The following is a 17,500-nucleotide window of genomic DNA, read 5'->3' on the forward strand; positions in this document are numbered from 1 at the left end:
AAAAAACCCGGTTTATCTTTGATTACATTCCCCAGATCTACACTACTCCTACAGGTAACATCCTATACATTTTTTTTTTTTTTTTACGGTGGGTTTCATTTTTGAGCCGCCGTGGTCACATGTAGTTTTAATGTGGTGATGCTCTTGGAGTGAGTACGTGGTAGGGCCCCCATTTCCTTTCCACGGAGAGTGCCGGTTTTACCTTTTAGGTAATCATTCTTCTATTATCCGGGTTGGGACCAGCATGACTTGGGCTGGCTTGGCCACCCAGTGGCTAGGTAGGCAATCGAGGTGAAGTTCCTTGCCAAGGAATTTATCGTATCTAGGTTCGATTTACCTAAAATTATGTAAATCAGTCGTGCTCACAATACGCGTGGGGCGATGCGTGTGTGCATGGATGCGCCCGCAATGCATGCGGCGATTGGGGCCTTAACACTACTTACCTTTTATTTATTCTTACTTTGTCTTCTTACTTATTCAGCTTCGACCATTTCACCTTAGTTTAGGGAACACACGCTATGACGACCTCGGGGGGTTAAAGCGGTGAGCGCGAAGGTCACGTGTCAGGTGACCCCCTGAGCCGAGGGGAGGCCGACCTTACCACGTCGGGCGTTGGACACAAAACTGTCGGGTCAGGCGAGGACAAAATATAATTGTCATCTACATCCTCAAAAGGTCTCGCACAGGCTCCTTGACTTCGGATTCGTTCAGATTTCCCTCGTAGTCCTCATCCAGGTTTAATTCGGCGGCGTCCTCGTCCCCACGTCCTCACAGATCTCGCCCGGGTCCTCTCCGCTTCATGCTCGTCCTCACGTCCCACAATCTTCGTCTGGATCTACGGGCGTCCGGGCAGGGGGACGGCCAGATACCTGCACTGACAAGCTCCTGGAGTTGATTGGATCTGGGGGCATCCAGGTAGGCAGCGCCCACCACAGCATGGGGGTGATGGTACCTGCACTGACGAGTTCCTGGTCCTTCACTGGATCTACAGACGTCTCGGCAGGCAGTGCCCGTCCACTACATCATAGGGCAGTTAACACCTGTTTGATAAACTTCCTGGTCCGCAGGTTTGGCGATCTTTCCGGGGATGTCCTTCCCACAGCATCCTAAGGTGACGGTTATGCAGCAGGGTCCTCCCTTTGGTGCTATGTCGGTTATCGTCGGTCCGACTGCTATATATAGTCGGGGACCCCCGATCATACACGTAAAGGGCCAGACACTAACAGAAAAAAAAGGCAATAGAGAAAGGGGGTGTTAAGTACCACAGGCGGGTATTTGTTAAGTTTGTAGTTTTTAAGGCTGGTTTTTAAATTTTTTTTCTTTTTTTCCGTTTTGTGTTTTATTTTCACAAAGATAAAGAAGAAAAATAGGAGAGGGAGACGTCACACATATATATGGTGTGTAGGGGTGTATATATGTATATAATATAATAATATATATATATATATATTTATATATATATATATATACATATATATAATAATGTACACACACACACACACCACACACCCCACACACACACACACACACACACACACACACATATATATATATATATATATAATAATATAGAAATATGTATATATATAAATATATATGTATATATATATATATATATATATATATAAAATATATATATATGTATATATATATTATAATATATATATATATATAGATAGATAGATAGATAGATAGAGATATATATGTATATATATAATATATGTAAAATATATGATGTATATATTATATATATATATAATTTTATATATATAAAATATATATATTTTATGTAATATGTTTATATATATATATATATTTTTTTTTTTCTTTTTCTTTTCTTTTTTTTTTCTTTTCTTTTTTTTAACGGTATTTATGTCTGAGCGCCGGGGCACAGCAGATCTTATTTTTTTCATTTTGTGAGTCTTGGGTGAGACGTGGTGGGCCCCAGTTCCTTTCCACGGAGAGTCCCGGTTACCTTTTTGGAATCTTATAGTATTTATCCGGGGTTGGGACCCGCACTACTTGGCCACCAGTGGGCGGTAGGGAATCGAGGTGAAGTTTCTGCCCGGGAACAACGCGCCGGCGGTGACCGAAACCCCCGAACCAATTTCCCTCGTGACAGTTTGAGTATATAATATATATATTTAAAAAATATTATAATTTTTAAAAATAAAATAAAATAATAATTATAATAATAAAAGAATAACATAAATTAAATATATAATATATAAAAGAAAGGTTTAAAAAATAATAGTATTAAAATTTTATATAATAATAAAGATAATAATATAAATATAAATAATATTATATAAAATATATATAATAATTTATATATATTTACATATGTTTAAAAAAATATATAAATATAAAATATAATAAGAAATATATATATATTATAAAATAATAAAAAAAAATATAAAGAAATAATAAAAAAAAATAAATATGATAATAAGAAAAATATAATTATTATCCTTTAAAAATATAAATTAAAAATAAAAATAATATAAATTAAATAAAAAATAATAAATTAAATAAAGAAATAATAAAAATACAATATAAATATAAAATTAATAAAAATTTTAAAAAAATTTAAAAGTATATAATAAAATAGATTAAAAATAAAAAAAAATGAAAAAATAAAAAAAATAAATAGAAAAAAAGATAATTAAAAAAATAAAAAGAAATAAAAAAAAAAAAAAAAGAAAAAAAAAAAATATTAAAAATTTTATAAATTTTAAAATAATAAATATAAAAAAATATATATATAATAAATAGTATATATTTTAAAAAAATATAGAAAATTAATAATTATAAATAATATATAAAAAAAATAATATAATATAAATATATTATAAAATATTAATATATTAAATTACATATAAATTTTATATATATAAATTATTAGATTTATATATATATTTTTATATATAATAAATATATAAATATAATATTGGGGTGTGTGTGGGTGTTGTGGTGGTGTGTGGTTGGGGTGTTTGGTGTGACATTATATATATATTATATATATATATTATATATATATAATAATATAAATATATTATATAATATACATTATACACACATACACACACATATATATGTGTGACGTCTCCCTCCTATTTTCTTTTTTATCTTTGTGAAAAAAAACCCAAAAAAAGGGAAAAAAAAAAAAGAAAATAAAATTTAAAAAACCACCTTAAAAACTACAAAATTAAAAAAATAACGCCCGGGGTACTTTAAACCCCCCTTTTTTATTGCCTTTTTTTTTTCTGTTAGGGTTGGCCCACGGTTATCGGTTTCCCGACTATATTAGAGTCGGGCCCCGATAACCGAATAGACCCAAGGGGACCCTGCTGCAAACCGGCCCTTGGATGCTGTGGGGAAGGACATCACCGGAAGATGCCCGAAGCCGGGACCAGGAAGTTATCAGAAAAGGTGTTAAACTGTCCTAGATGTAGTGGGCGGGCATGCCTGCCGAGATCTGTAGCCCGTGAAGGACAGGAACTGTCAGGCAGGTACCCGTCACCCCCGGGTGCTGGGAGGCGCGCCTACCGGATGCCCCGATCAATCAACTCAGGAGCTTTTCAGTGAGGTATCTGCCGTCCCCCCGCCCGGAGCCGAGATCCAGACGAAGATTGGAGGAGTGAGGACGAGCATGAAGCGGAGAAGACCTGGACGGATCTGTGAGGACGTGGGACGGGACGCGCCGAATTAAACCCGGAGAGGACTACGAGGAAGTCTGAAAGAACCCAAATCAAGGAGGACCCGTGCGAGACCTTCGGGATGTAAAATGACAAAATTTTTCTTCCCCGCCTGAAACCGGGCAGTTCGTGTCCCGCCCGACGTGGGTAAGGTCGGCCCCCTGCCTCAGGGGTCAGCCTGACACGTGACCTCGCGCTCACCGCTTTTCCCCCCGAGGGCGTCATAGGTGGTTCCCAAACTAAAGGGGAAATGTCGAAGCGAATAAGTAAGAAGACAAAGAAAGAATAGAATAAAAGGAAAAGTAGTGTATAAGGCCCAATCGCCGCAGCGATTGCGGGGGCGCATCCATCCCACACACGCATCGCCCACACGGTATTGTGAGCACGCACTGTTTTACAAATTTTGGGTAAATCGAACCTAGATACGATGAAGTTCCTTGGGCAAGGAACTTCCCCTCGATGCCTACCTAGCCACTGGGGGCCAAGCCAGCCCAAGTCAGTGCTGGTCCCAAGCCGGATAAATAGAGAGAATGATACCTAAAAGGTAAACCCCGGGCCCATCCCCGGGGAAAAGGGAACTGGGGACCCTCCCAACGTACTCACTCCAAGAGCATCCCCACATGAAAACTACATGTGCCCCACGGGGCTAAAACATGAACCTACCGTAAAAAAAAAAAAAAAAAGTGTATAAGGAGTGTTACCTATAGTAGGAGTAGTGTAGATGCTGGGAAATGTAAATCATAAGATATAACTGCACAGGTTCATTCTTATTTTAAAAGGCACAAACACGAACTACCAGAAAAACAGCAAGTTCAGTTAAATGAAGTTAAAATAAATTTATTTACCACCCTGGGAAATCTGCTCAGGCGTGGGCAATATGATTAGTTTATATATATCTGGGCATAGTACAGTAGTCTGTGACTACTGTAACGGGACATGGTAAAATAGAAATAGAAATCATTATTTTACAAAAAAAATTTACTTTGATATGCTTTGCCTCTGTGTTTGCATAACACTGTTTTTTGTTTACGGTAGTATTACATAGTAAATTTTGGATATAGTACGAGTATATCTTCCAGTGCATCAGATGAAATGAAATATTCACATAGTTCTTTATACCTCATGTTAGGCACTCTGAAAAGCTGTATCACATGACATTCCGTTTGCTTGTTTTCTTCGGTACACAGTTACATCTAGATTCATCTGCACTCCTTGCACCGTGCACTTGCCAGTACATTCTGTAACCTAAACGTATTCGGCAATAACCACGTTCACTGTCGGTTTTAATTAGGTGCCACCCATAGGAAGGCTTTTGTCTCTATATGATCGTAGTGCCTTTTTGGTACAGCTTTTCAGGCCTTTGAGCATTCGTCGGATCTACTAGTTCTTCCTTATGAGAACTTTTCAATATATGTGCAACCCTAGGAGAGGCATCTCAAGATCTGTGTCACAGTATCTTTGCTGCAGGCTTCCTTCGCCAATTTGTCTACGTGGTCTCTTGCGTATGCCAACATGAGATGGTATATACAAATTGAATGTTAAAATTGTGCGCTATTGTATAATTTACGTTATGCCACCTGCTTTGAAAGAATCTAGTGTCTGAAGAGCACTTTGAAAGTCACAGAAAAGTATTCCAGAGGCCCGAGACATTAAGAATTCCGTTTGTGTAGTGCTGGCCCAATTTTGCACTCTATATTAACTGAGTTGTAGTAAGCCTTTTTTGTATACAGCGCAAGCACAAACAGTTTTGTATCCAGACTGTATGGATCCGTCAGCGTAACACTCGTATACATCATTGCTCATAGATTCTGCGTTTTCCTTTACCGTTGCTAACGCAATTTGTTTTAACACGCAGTTATGTACATTTTTTGTGGTAGACATGTAAGGTGCACGATCAATGTTGAATTCTTCCATGGTGGAATGGATCGACCTTTTAATATTTTACTAATTGGGGCATTGAGTTGTGTAATGTTCATGGATATTTCGTGTATCAGAAGGCGCGGGCATGTGTGATTAGTCACGTATATTTGCGTGATTTATGTTGCAATTGTTATAGAAATTGAGAGATACAAAGGTTCCCTCAGAGTTTTGACCCCAAATAGGGTGGAAATAAATATTATTCTATCAGAAATGGATGGTAAGTTTAATTCTGATCTCAGTTCACTATCATTTCTTTTCTCTTTAGTCCCGAGGATAATCCTCATAGCTTCATTTTGCACTACCCCCAAGTTTTTTATTTCTGATCCTTACACTGCAACAAGTGCAGTGCATGGTGGTCTACAACTGACCTTACAAAAGCCAAGTAAAACAGTTTAGCGAGCTTAACACTGATGCCATGTTCTCTTCTGACAAAAGGTTTCAATGCTTTCAATCTCTCCCAGAGTCTCTTCTTTAGAGAAGGGATCAGGCCTGCATCATTTACGTTCACAGTTGCAGTGTAAGGAATCAGAAATAAATAACTTGGAGATAGTGCAAAATAAAGCCATGAGGATTATCCTCAGCACAGCATATAATGGATCCCCAAATCCCAAGGGGGAAATATCTGCCACCAGCTTGTGCATGAGGACAGCATAGGGATGAGAACTCCTCCCTGTGGCGTCCCAAGTTCAAAAGATTGTGAAGTGGAACTTCTCACTCCCCTGGACAAGACACTTACAGATCTGTGCGAAAGATACATTCTAATCCATCTCAATATCTTACCAGGATGCCAAAGCTTAGGATAACTTCTCTGTTTGCAATGTCAAAAGCGACTTAAAGGTCAAGAAAAACAGTGTGCTTCCCTGAATTTGAGTTGAAAAGTACTCTGCCCAAAACAAGGTAGTGTGCTACGTCCCGATAGAAATCCATACAGTCTGTGAGATAATTTACCTTGTAACTTGTACCTGTGTCTGTTTAAAATGATCCTTCCTAGAACTTTGCGTAGACATGAGGTTAGTGAAATTGGTCGGTATTTATCAGTATTTGATTTCGGTATAGGGATGATTAGACTGCGTATCCAGGGGCCAGGAGAATACCCTTTTGACAAACTTAACCGTATAGGTGCAAAAGGGGGTTACCCGGTACCTGAGTATAAGGCAGAGGGCACTATAGGTAATTCCATCCTCGCCTCGCTTTTCCTTTCATTAGTGCATTGTTCAGTTGCTACTCAGTGATCTTAGCAAAGTCTGAGGGTTCGATATCAGAACATCCAATATCAGTGGCAAATTTACGTGCTATTTTAGACTGACTAAGGGGATTTTGAATATTTGTGGGAAGTGAACCCAATTTGGTCGCTCCAGCCATTGGGCTAAGGAACATATCTGCTTGTGCAAGAGGACTAGGAACTGCGGGGGTTAGTTGGTTTGCCTGAGAGTCAATTAATTTTTTTCCAGACCTCAGACAAATTTAGGGTTATTGTTAATGCTTGTAGGAACTGTTAAATGTGTTCATTTTTGAAATGAGTTTTAATTCCTGTGAGTTTTTGTTAGCCTTAAGAAAATGAATAAAGCGGTCAATGGTTTGTCCTGTATGTAGATATCAAAAAGCTTCTATACTTTTGTTCCTACTTAGGTTGTCTGGAGCATTGTGAGTTGTTGTTCTTAAAGGTTTTCTTTGGACAGACTAGGTGTTGTAGTAATCAGTGATACTTTTGTCGTGTCCATGGAAAATTTATCAACACTTGTTATTTTGTAATTTTTATACCAGTCATAAATATGTGATTTAAAATGGTGCTCAAGGTAAGGGAGGGAAAAGAAATTTTAAGCCTATTTTTTTATGCAGATGGAGTATTATCAACAGCGTATCTCATTACTATTGCAAAAGTGGTCACTGATTAGCTCTGTTGCAAGCAGCTTTTGGGCGTTTCCATGCACAAGAACCTTCCTATTACATAATCTAGCCAGCCCCCCCGTCACGTGAGTTTGCCTGTCTGTATCAAATACGGTCATAGATTATTGTTCACAAAATGTCGGAAAAATCTTCGCCATTTCATGGCAATGACTGTCTCCAAATGTTGTAATGTCTAGCATTAAAATCTCCCATGCATATTGTGCCATGATTCTGAAAGTTGGGAAGTGAATAAGTCTGAAACTTTCTACACCTTGCATATACATTGTACAGAGAGAGAAACCCAGAGGCTGTTTGAATATGCAAATGCTGATATTGCACATTATTGGTTATCAGATTTCTGCACCAGCTTATGTGGTATGTGTGGCGGTTTTTGGCGGCAGTTACAGTGGCGGGCGTCACACCTTTCGCTCCACACTAAACAACCCTTCACGATGGTACGGTGTCTTCATTGTCGTTGTCCTTCTCGTGTTTTGCAGGGCCCGTCTTTGTCTGGTGAGCTTCTGCACGGAGGTACAAGCTGTTCTTTCCTGCAATATTTAGCTATGAGGCTGTAACCTGGCACTTGTAGCAAACCACAACCTCTGAGCACCACGGTCGAATGTATCTTCCAAAGAATTTGGTACTCCTTTAGGTGGCAGCTGTCACCACTCCCTACCCAATAATAAACCTATTTAAGGGCTGTCTGTCCTTGTAAATCCTCCAAGCTTTAAAAACACCCAGAAGATGCAGTGCTTCCTCAGCGTTAACCCCCTTCAGAAACCTGAAAAACAGGTATTCCTTTTGGGACATAGACGTAGCAGTCCATTTCCCCTAGCAGGCCAATCGTGGTCCTGCCACTGGAACATCCTCTTAGAGGTGCAGGACTAGAGCTTTTCTTGAGGTGATACAGCCTTTGGGTGTCTTTTTCGCATTAGAGGGAGGAAGAAAGGTTTCCAAACAATGATGCCTATCTTGTAGGTGGAAGGGCATCCCTCTGGTCTTCCCAGGGGTTCACACCTACCCACATATGTCGTGCGTGGCATCTCTGTGCGCTGTGGAGATGGGAGTCATGGAGGTGATGACGTGCATGAGTACGCCCCGCGACTAGCAACACGCCCCTTGGTCCCTTATTCCAGCAAGATGGGTGGTCTGATCTTGGCTCAGTCAGATCAATCGGATGGTTTCCTTCGGGAGGCTAGGGGCAAGCAGTCAAAGTCGCTGTTGGCACTCACACTGGTCCCTGAGTGGCGGTACAAGGCCATTGGCTGCAAAATATCCCTCACCACCCTGTGGCTGTTAGACAATAGTTCTAACATACAATCTTCCCCCTTTTTGGACTCCATGGTGGGTGGGGGCGTGAGATGATGAAAATAACTGCTAATTTTTTGGCAAAAAATTTCAAACCCCACAAAAAAGAGATACAAATGATGACGAACCGTGCAAGGCCGTCACTCTCAAGCCATACATGGCTTCTAGTGGCAAGAGAAAATGGGAAAGCACAGGTGAGACCTGCTGCTAAAATGGACACGACATCAGCCAAAAGCATGTCTGTCCGAGATTGTCCAGCAGATGGACTCTCGTGCTGGCCTCTCCAGGCCAGCAGTCAAATCAGGGAAAGCTCTGAGTAACCCTCAGACGTCCCCCCTGACCGAGAGGGGAGCACAAACTGAACCAGCCGAAGGAGCTGCTGCTCCACAACACAACCCAGAATTTAATCTAAAAAGGGTGGTTCGAAATGACCCAGGCCAGAGACAAACTCAGAGGGTGAGTCTGGACCATCTAGGTGTTTCCACAATTAAGGGTTTCCCTCTAAACCTGAAGGCTCGACAATGCCTACCAACTGGAAGAGCATTGGAGATGCAGCAAAAAATCCAGTTGTCAATCGGGTTGCCAGAGACCGGGGCATGATTATTATGCCCAAAGCCCAAGCTACCCTGAATTTCCTGCAGGAAACCAATTAGCTTAAGATGGAAGGAAAGTGTCTCTTCCCACTGAATCCCAACGACAGGAGAGTCAAGGTGGGTACTTGGCTTCTCACTATCATATGATGGGGAAATCAATCAATCACACCCACAGATTGTGGACGCTTCCCGAATGTACCAGAGCCATTTTAGTGCTTTAAGTTCCAAAGATATTGTCACTACCAGGGGAGCTGCAAGGCCAAGCCTAAATGTGGTTGTCTTTAAACAAGGCACACAACACTGAGGTGTGCCTTAAGGCACACAAGGAAGGCCAAAGGGACACATGAGCCAAATGTCCCAACTGTGCCAAGAGGCATCATGCCTGGAGCCCCCAAATTGCTCTGCCAGGAAAGAGGCGGTCTCAGGGACAAGAGGTTGCCAAAAAGCGACCAGACATTTTTCCCGCTCCCCCAGGCACCCACGTCTGGAGACAGAACAAAAGAGAAAAGCCTTCCCCAAACCTTTAAGAGGAAGAATGCCCCTCCAGCCAACACAGGATTTTTCCAATAAAAAGGATTTTCTGCCTTTTTCTAAAATGCAAAAAAGAACCACAGGAAAAAAAGAACACTGTAAAAGCCCCCCCAAGAGATGAAATCCCCTTTTTGATAAGAAATAACTCCTTTTGACTGCGTAGTCATGCAGTAGAAAAGGTTTGGGTGGGCGAGAAAAGGGGGCGGAGAAGGCAATAGGGACGCCGACGGCAATGACCCGACTGTTGCAGTCCGAAAGAAGGAAAGCAAAACAGAGCCAAAGGGGCCCCCCCTCACCCGGGACGAGACCCCCCCCTCAACCCGGCCACACCCTCACGGGCAGAGCCAGAACAGACTGAATCTGGAGAGTGAAAAGCCAGCCACAAAAGTCGACTCCCAAAGGGCTCTCCACTCCCGGGGTCTGGTTAGCCTGACAAACAGCCCAAAAAAAGATGAAGATCGCAAACAGGAAGGGCTTCACAATTTAGTTGCAATTTTGACACAACTGACCCGAAAACCCAAAATAAGGGTCTTGAGGTAACTGCACAAAAAACATCAGAAAAACCCAAACTAAGATATACGTGGAACATTGTGGGGTTTTTACAAATAAACCCTTCCCCCACGCAATATGCGTCAAGGAAAAATTGACATTGTCATGCTCCCGAGAATAAAAAGGGGGTGTTGCTTCTCAGGTTTTTAGTCTTCATGCTCCCACACTTTGCTGGTAAGAGAGGCTTGTCACCCTGGTCGAGAACAACTCGCTCTGCAATACCCAAGCATCGCAGTGGAGAGGAGTTGAACCCCTTGCCGTTAAGTTACCTTGGGGGGGCCCCCTTAATTTGTACAATTGGTAGAGAAAGCCAGGCGTAGGAGTTGACCAGTCAGGCGTGTACTGCAGCACAAGACAAGTATCATAGGGGGAGATTTCAGTGCACACCACCACTCCTGGCTCCTGAGGGCTGGAGCAAAGGCTCACATAGCCAAGGCTTGAGACTTTCCCCGAGATTACTCCTCTCAATACCCAGACCCAAGCATGTAAAAGGAGGGGCCCTAGACCTCGCTTAGCCATGTGGCTCGAGGGAGAGAATTAGAGGGTGTAGATGAGACTGTCAAGTGAACTTTAGGGCCCCAAGGAGGTATGTAATCTGCATGAAGATGGGGGGGCTGCTAGAAAAAGACACCCAAAAGTAGTTTTCCTTTGTCACTGGAAAGCCCACAATTTTAGATTCGAACCTTGTTAATTTGCAAACCCTGGTATTTAAAAATTTCTGGAAAAAATCTCTCTTGACTCTGTTTCCCAGCCCTCTCCCCTTTCCCAATTTCCCGACCAAATCCAGCAGACTTGATTAGCCCAAAGGGGGGGAATTGGGGGAATTAAAAAAAGCCAAAAACCTTTAGTGTGATTTAAATAAGATCTTCCCCAAGATCCTCATTCTCCACCATAGGATCGGCTATTTTCAAGGGGGGGTTTAAAACCAAACTGGATTAGGAGACCCCGAATCCTTTGAGTCAGTAAAAATAAAGGTTTATGTAGCCGGTTTTAAGAAAGGGTGGTTCTCCCTCAGCATACAGCCCCCGTCAGATTTTGAGAAGTCCCCGTAGAATTGGGAAATGTGGGGAGTGTCACGTCGCAAAAAATGCATTACCTTACAAACAAATATCCAAGGGTTTCCCTTTAGGGGCGCATAGTCCCCCAGAGTGATGCCGACCATAAACTCCAAGAGTAGAAATGGTGTGAAATGCCCCGGGAGATCTTCCAAATTATGTTTAGATTTGTGGGGAAGGTGTAGATGCAAAGGAAGGTTGGTCAAGCCTATTTCACACCCTTCACCGCAGGTTTTTCTACGGTGGCGGGCCCTTGGAAGGAATATCCTGACAAAACCTTTTTGTACTCCTAAAATGGGGGTCCATTGTAAAAGGTCCCATAATGTGCTTAAAATTTGGAACCTTTTGGGGAAAAATCAGTGATTTTTCCTGGTAAATAATCTTTTATGGGGATACAAAAAACGGGGTTTTACATGAAGCACAGATGTTGCAGTTTTTCCCATTTATTTAAATTTCCCCTTTATGTTCCTTTGGGAAATAGGGTACCCAGTTCTTTAAACAACCTCGAAATAAGGTTTTTGGCAGCACCTTTTTGATAAAGGGTTTTCCCCCCACCCCTTTAGGCCCCCCTTTTCCGGATTTGGGGAAAATTTTTGGGAAGGGTTTACCCGGGGAAAACTATTTTTTCATAGGCTTCCTTTGGTTTAGGCTAAAGGATTTCTTTCCCTGGGAAAAGGGAATGGACCTGACCCTTTGCTTCGGGGGCATTCTGCCTAGCAGTGGAGGCCTCTGTGGATGTGGGGGCAGTGGAGGTGTCATCTTTGGGGCCCCCGGGGAACCCCTTCCTGGCGACTCTAAAGGGCCCCCATTTTGAAGGGGTTTTTCTTTTAAACAGGCTCAAGTTTCCCTTTTTGCCCTGGGCAGAGGGCAAAACCTGACCCATTTGTTTAGGGGCTAATGCCCCTGAAGCAATGCATAAGCCCCTGGGGGATTTTGGTGGAAATGGACCCTTAATAAAGGATCCAAAGACCTTTTTTTTGGGGGGAGGAGTACCTCAATAGCCCCCCTCATCCAACTCTTTTTGGTGAAAAAAAACCTCCCCCCCCCCCGGAGGCATTTTCAGCAATTGGGGACTGGGGTTTTAAAAAGGAAGTGGCAGAGTGGTGGGGTTAAGAAGCAAGGGAAAGGGCAAGGGTTGTTGGGAGGGGGGATGGGAAGCCCGAAGCCCAAAAGGGCTTACCTGGTTTTGCAAACAGAATGGGTTTTGCGCTTTTCCTCTGAAAAAAAAACTCTCTCCTTGCCCCCTTTTTACCAAATTTCTTTTTCAAATTGTACTTTTTTCATTGCTTTGAAGAACTTCAGAACTTCTTTTTTAGTGGTAAAAGCATATTTTTCCCGGACAGTTGTCATTCCCCGGGGGACCCGTTGGGACCCCCACTTTACACATACTCTTGGGGTTTTCCATTTTCCCCTTTAAAAGGGAAGAGTTTTCCCCCTGCCCATAAACCCTGGCAGTGGAAGCCCTGCATGGGTTTAGGGACATATGCTTTCCTTTTAGGTGGTACCATGCCAACTTAAACTGATTTTTGGAATGTCCCTTTCGTTAAAAAATTAGAAAAAGAGCTGGGGTCGGGCTGTTCCCAAACCCCTCAACTTAAAACATTTTTCCCGCCACTACATTAAAAAAAAATTCCCAGTTCCTCTAAAAGTTTTTCCTCAGGGAAAACCTCTCAAGGGTTTGGGGAAAAGGGCAATTCCCTTTCCTGACTGAGGGTTTTTTAGGAGAACATGAAAAATTTAGCCCCAAGGGGGTGATATCGCATGAGATGGGGTTAAAATCTCATCTGGTACAAAACCCAACTAACAGGCTACATCTCGCTGTGGGTTGATGCGATGATCCCAGTTCTACATAAGTCCATGATTGAACACCATCAAAGGCCCTTCCCCTACTGGTAATTATTTAAAAATGGGAAAAGCTTTTTATATTTACCAGGGAAGATTCCTTAATGGATTTAGGAGGGGCTTTTTCCCCTTTTTTCCTGGTTTGGGGGCCCAGGGAAAAAATTACAATTTTCCCCTTCTTTTCCCCTTTTAAAGATGGAAAAGTTCCAGAGGAAATGTAATTTTTCAAAGGGAAGGGCCCGGGGATTTGTAGGTTTAAACAGGGAAGGGCTAGATCTTTGCAAATTTGTAGTACCCATACAAATTAGAATTCTTCATTTCCTCACACCCCCAACCACCATGGAGTCCAATGACGGGAAGCTATAGTTGGGGCTCAAGATCTCCCAACAGCCACAGTTGTAATGAGGAAATATACGCAGCCACTATTACAGTACTGATGACAGTCGTGGGACTGAACAGTGCCTGCTTGACCCTAGCCATATTTGACCAGCTGATTGACTTTACCAGGCCTTGATCAAGCCTCCCATCTAACCAGAATAGAGGACCAAAGAGGGTGCAGTGTGCAGCATCACTCAACATCCAGGACTCCTGTCTCCTAGTAATACGGGATGCCACGCACGGCAAACACAAGTGGGAGAGTTTTCCCTGGTCCAAGATTTAATGAATCAGGAGTGGGTGCACCATCCTCTCTCATAGGCCTTGGTGCACCAGGAAGCCACTTTGTCTCATCCCTCACTGGTGACTCCTCCAGTATGGGTAGCCCTCTGGTCCGGGTCACCAGATCATTGTGACCTCTAGCCCCCCACCGCGGCAAGGCAGCTTCCATTAGGGGGGCTAAACCAGGTAAGAAGAAAATGATCCTCAATCCATTAAGGAAATTTTACCTCGTAAATATGAAAGTATCTCATATAGTAAGTACCTAGTAGTGAAGACCATTGATGGTGTATCAACCATGGATGTTGATATTTTTGAAGTACATTGAAAAATAGTTGATGTATATCACTGTGATCCTCGTCTCACTCCACAGTGAGATGGTAGCCTGATAATTGAGGTTTCGTCACCAGATGAGTGACCATCTGTGTGTGATATGCGACATTCCTGGGGCTCAAATTTCATGTTCTCCTCACAGAACACTCAATAAGTGTAAGGAATTGTCTTCTCCTGAGACCTGATGAGGTATTCTGAGGAGAAACTGTTAGAGGAACTAGAGAATATTAATGTAGTGGCAGTTAAATGTTTTAAGAAGAAAGTTGATGGTTTGGAACAATCGACACCAACTCTCCTTCTAACTTTTAAAATGTTAGTCCTTCTAGAATCAGTTAGGTTGGCATGGTACCACCTCAAGGTAAAGTCATATATGTGCCTAACCCTATGCAGTGCTTCCACTGCCAAGGTTATGGGCATGGAGCTAACTCTTGCCATTTTAAAGAAAATAGACAACCAAGAGTATGTGTAAAGTGTGGTACAACAGGTCATCAAGGAGATGACAACTGTCCAGGTCCAATATGCTTTTACTACTGCAAAGAAACTCATGAAGCTTCTTCAAAGCAATGTAAAAAGTATAAATTTGAAAAAAGAAGTATTGGTAATAAGGAGCAAGGAGAAAGTTAGTTTTCCAGAGGCAAAGCGACATGCCCATGTGCTCTTTGCACAGCTAGGTAGGTCCTTTGCTTCGGTTCTAGCCCATTCTCCTTCCTACCAACCCTTGCCCTCCGTTGCTTCTTACACCACACACTCTGCCACTTCCTTTAAACCTCAGTCCCCAATTGCTGAAACTGCCTCTGGTGAGTTGTTTCACCAGAAATGAGTTGGAGTGAGGGGTCTGTTGAGGAGACTCCTCCTCCCAAAGTAACATCTTTGGAACCATCAATTAAGGCTCCAGAGACCTCAACGGTGACAGCTCCAGCTGCCACCACATCCACAGGGCCTCTGCTGCTAGGCAGAATGCCCCTGAAGCTAAGGCTCAGGTACACCCTTTGCCCAGGCAAAGGAATTCTGAGCCTGTTCAAAAGACTCATCTCAGAATGGGGTCTTTGGAGCCATCAGGAAGGGCTCCAGGGGCCTTAATGGTGACAACTTCAGCTGCCACCACATCCACAGGGGCCTCTGCTACTAGAAAGAATACCCGTGAAGCAAAGACTCAGGTCCATTCTTTGCCCAGGCAAAGAAATTCTGAGCCTGTCCAAAGGAAGCCTATGGAAACTAGTTCCACAGGTAAACAACCCTTCAAAAAGTACTCCCAAGATCCTTGAAGGGGACAGCCTAAAGGTGTGGGGCAGACCTTGACCACAGGTGCTGCCAAACACCTTGTGAAGAGATAATCTGAAGAACTGGATACCCTAATCCAATGGAACTGTCAGGAAATTCATGCAAAATGGGAAAAACTGCAACATCTGATAGCTTCATGTAACCCAGTCTGTGTATACCTACAAGATATTATGACCAGGAAAATCGTCCCATTTCCCTGAGAGGTTTCCAGGTTCAAGCCCATTATGAGACCTTTGACAATGGACCTCATGGAGGAGTAGCAGTAATTGTACGTCAGGATATTCCCTTCCAGGCCAGCCACCGTAGAGAACACTGCAGGTGAAGGCTGTGAGAATAGGCTTGACACGACCTTACACTGTTGCATCTATCTACCTTCCTCCACATAATCTCAACATAGATTTGGAAGATCTACCAGGGCAGTTGCCACATCCATTTCTACTCTTGGGAGATTTCAATGGTCGGCATCACCTCTGGGGAGACACTTTGTGCAGCCCTCGAGGAAGTCCTTGTTCTTAAGAGTAGATGCAGTTTTGCTGAACAGTGACACTCCCACACATTTCCAAATTCAAACTGGGACATTCTCCAATATAGACCTGTCAATTGTCTCACCTGATTCACAGATGAATTTCACTTTGCAGTTCATGGAAGACTTACATAGAAGCAACCACTTTCCAATACTTTTGGAGGAGGTGAATGAAATTCCAGCCAATGGAGTGCAGATATGGCGACTTGAACATGCGGACTGGAATCTCTTTGGATCAACAGTATTGCAAGGATCTGTATATGATTTCCAATGTATTCGAGATGCTGTTAATCACTTCACATCACGAATTCACCTTGCAGCAGAAGCATCCATTCCCAAAAGTAGCAGGCATTACCGTCGACCTCCGGTACCATGGTGGTCTGATGAATGCCAACAAGCTGTCAGAGCAAGAAAAGCTGCATTAAGGCAGTTGAAACGACGCCCCAGCGATGTAACCTTGATCCATTACAAAAAGACCAGAGCCAAGGCCAGGCAAGTGGTAAAGGAGGCCAGATGGACGTCATGGAGACAGTATGTCTCCTCGATGAACTTGGGGACCCCCTTAGCATGGGTATGGGACAAGGTGCATATGATCACTGGAAAGAGCACATCCATGTCACCACCTGCTCTGAAGATAGATGGCATAATCATCACAGAAAAAAGATGTTGCTAATGAGCTAGCTAAATACATGGCAGAGATCTCCTCTGGAGCATCTTACACTGCCCGATTCTCCACTCTCCAGGCTGAACAGGAATGACATCCAGTGTCATTCTTCAGTAAGACTGCAGCAGAGCTCCCAGAAATTCCTGTTGCACATGTAGTGGAAAGATGTGCAACATTCTCAAACCAAAGACGTCTGTACTTGTCTCCCCTATATACACTGAAAAATGTATTGGGGGAGGCTAGTGACATAGAGGGTCTTATTAATTTCCTTAGGGAGACTAATATATTCAATAAAATTTAGTTAAGCTTAATGTTTATGCAATAATTTTATACACTTAGAGCATAATATTTATGCTTTGATTTTTAATTTATTTATTGTTATTTGTAAGATAATTATTGATAGATTTTAAAAGTTTAAACATTTTAATATTTCTATTTAACAAGGTATTCACTGCTAATGACCTTTGCTGTTGACGCCGCAGATAATTTCATACAATCAAACAATTATTTGGTTTGGGAGCCCGGGAACCATTACAATTCCCATTTTTGCCCTTTGGAAGCTGGAAAGGTTCCAGAGTGACAATATTTGATGTTCCAGAAGGAATGGTCAGGGGATTGCGTAGGTCATCAGGGAGAGAGCTAGATCTTTGTAAATTTGTAGA

The sequence above is a fragment of the Penaeus monodon genome, chromosome 8 (genome assembly GCF_015228065.2).
Source record: "Penaeus monodon isolate SGIC_2016 chromosome 8, NSTDA_Pmon_1, whole genome shotgun sequence".
Taxonomy (NCBI): domain Eukaryota; kingdom Metazoa; phylum Arthropoda; class Malacostraca; order Decapoda; family Penaeidae; genus Penaeus; species Penaeus monodon.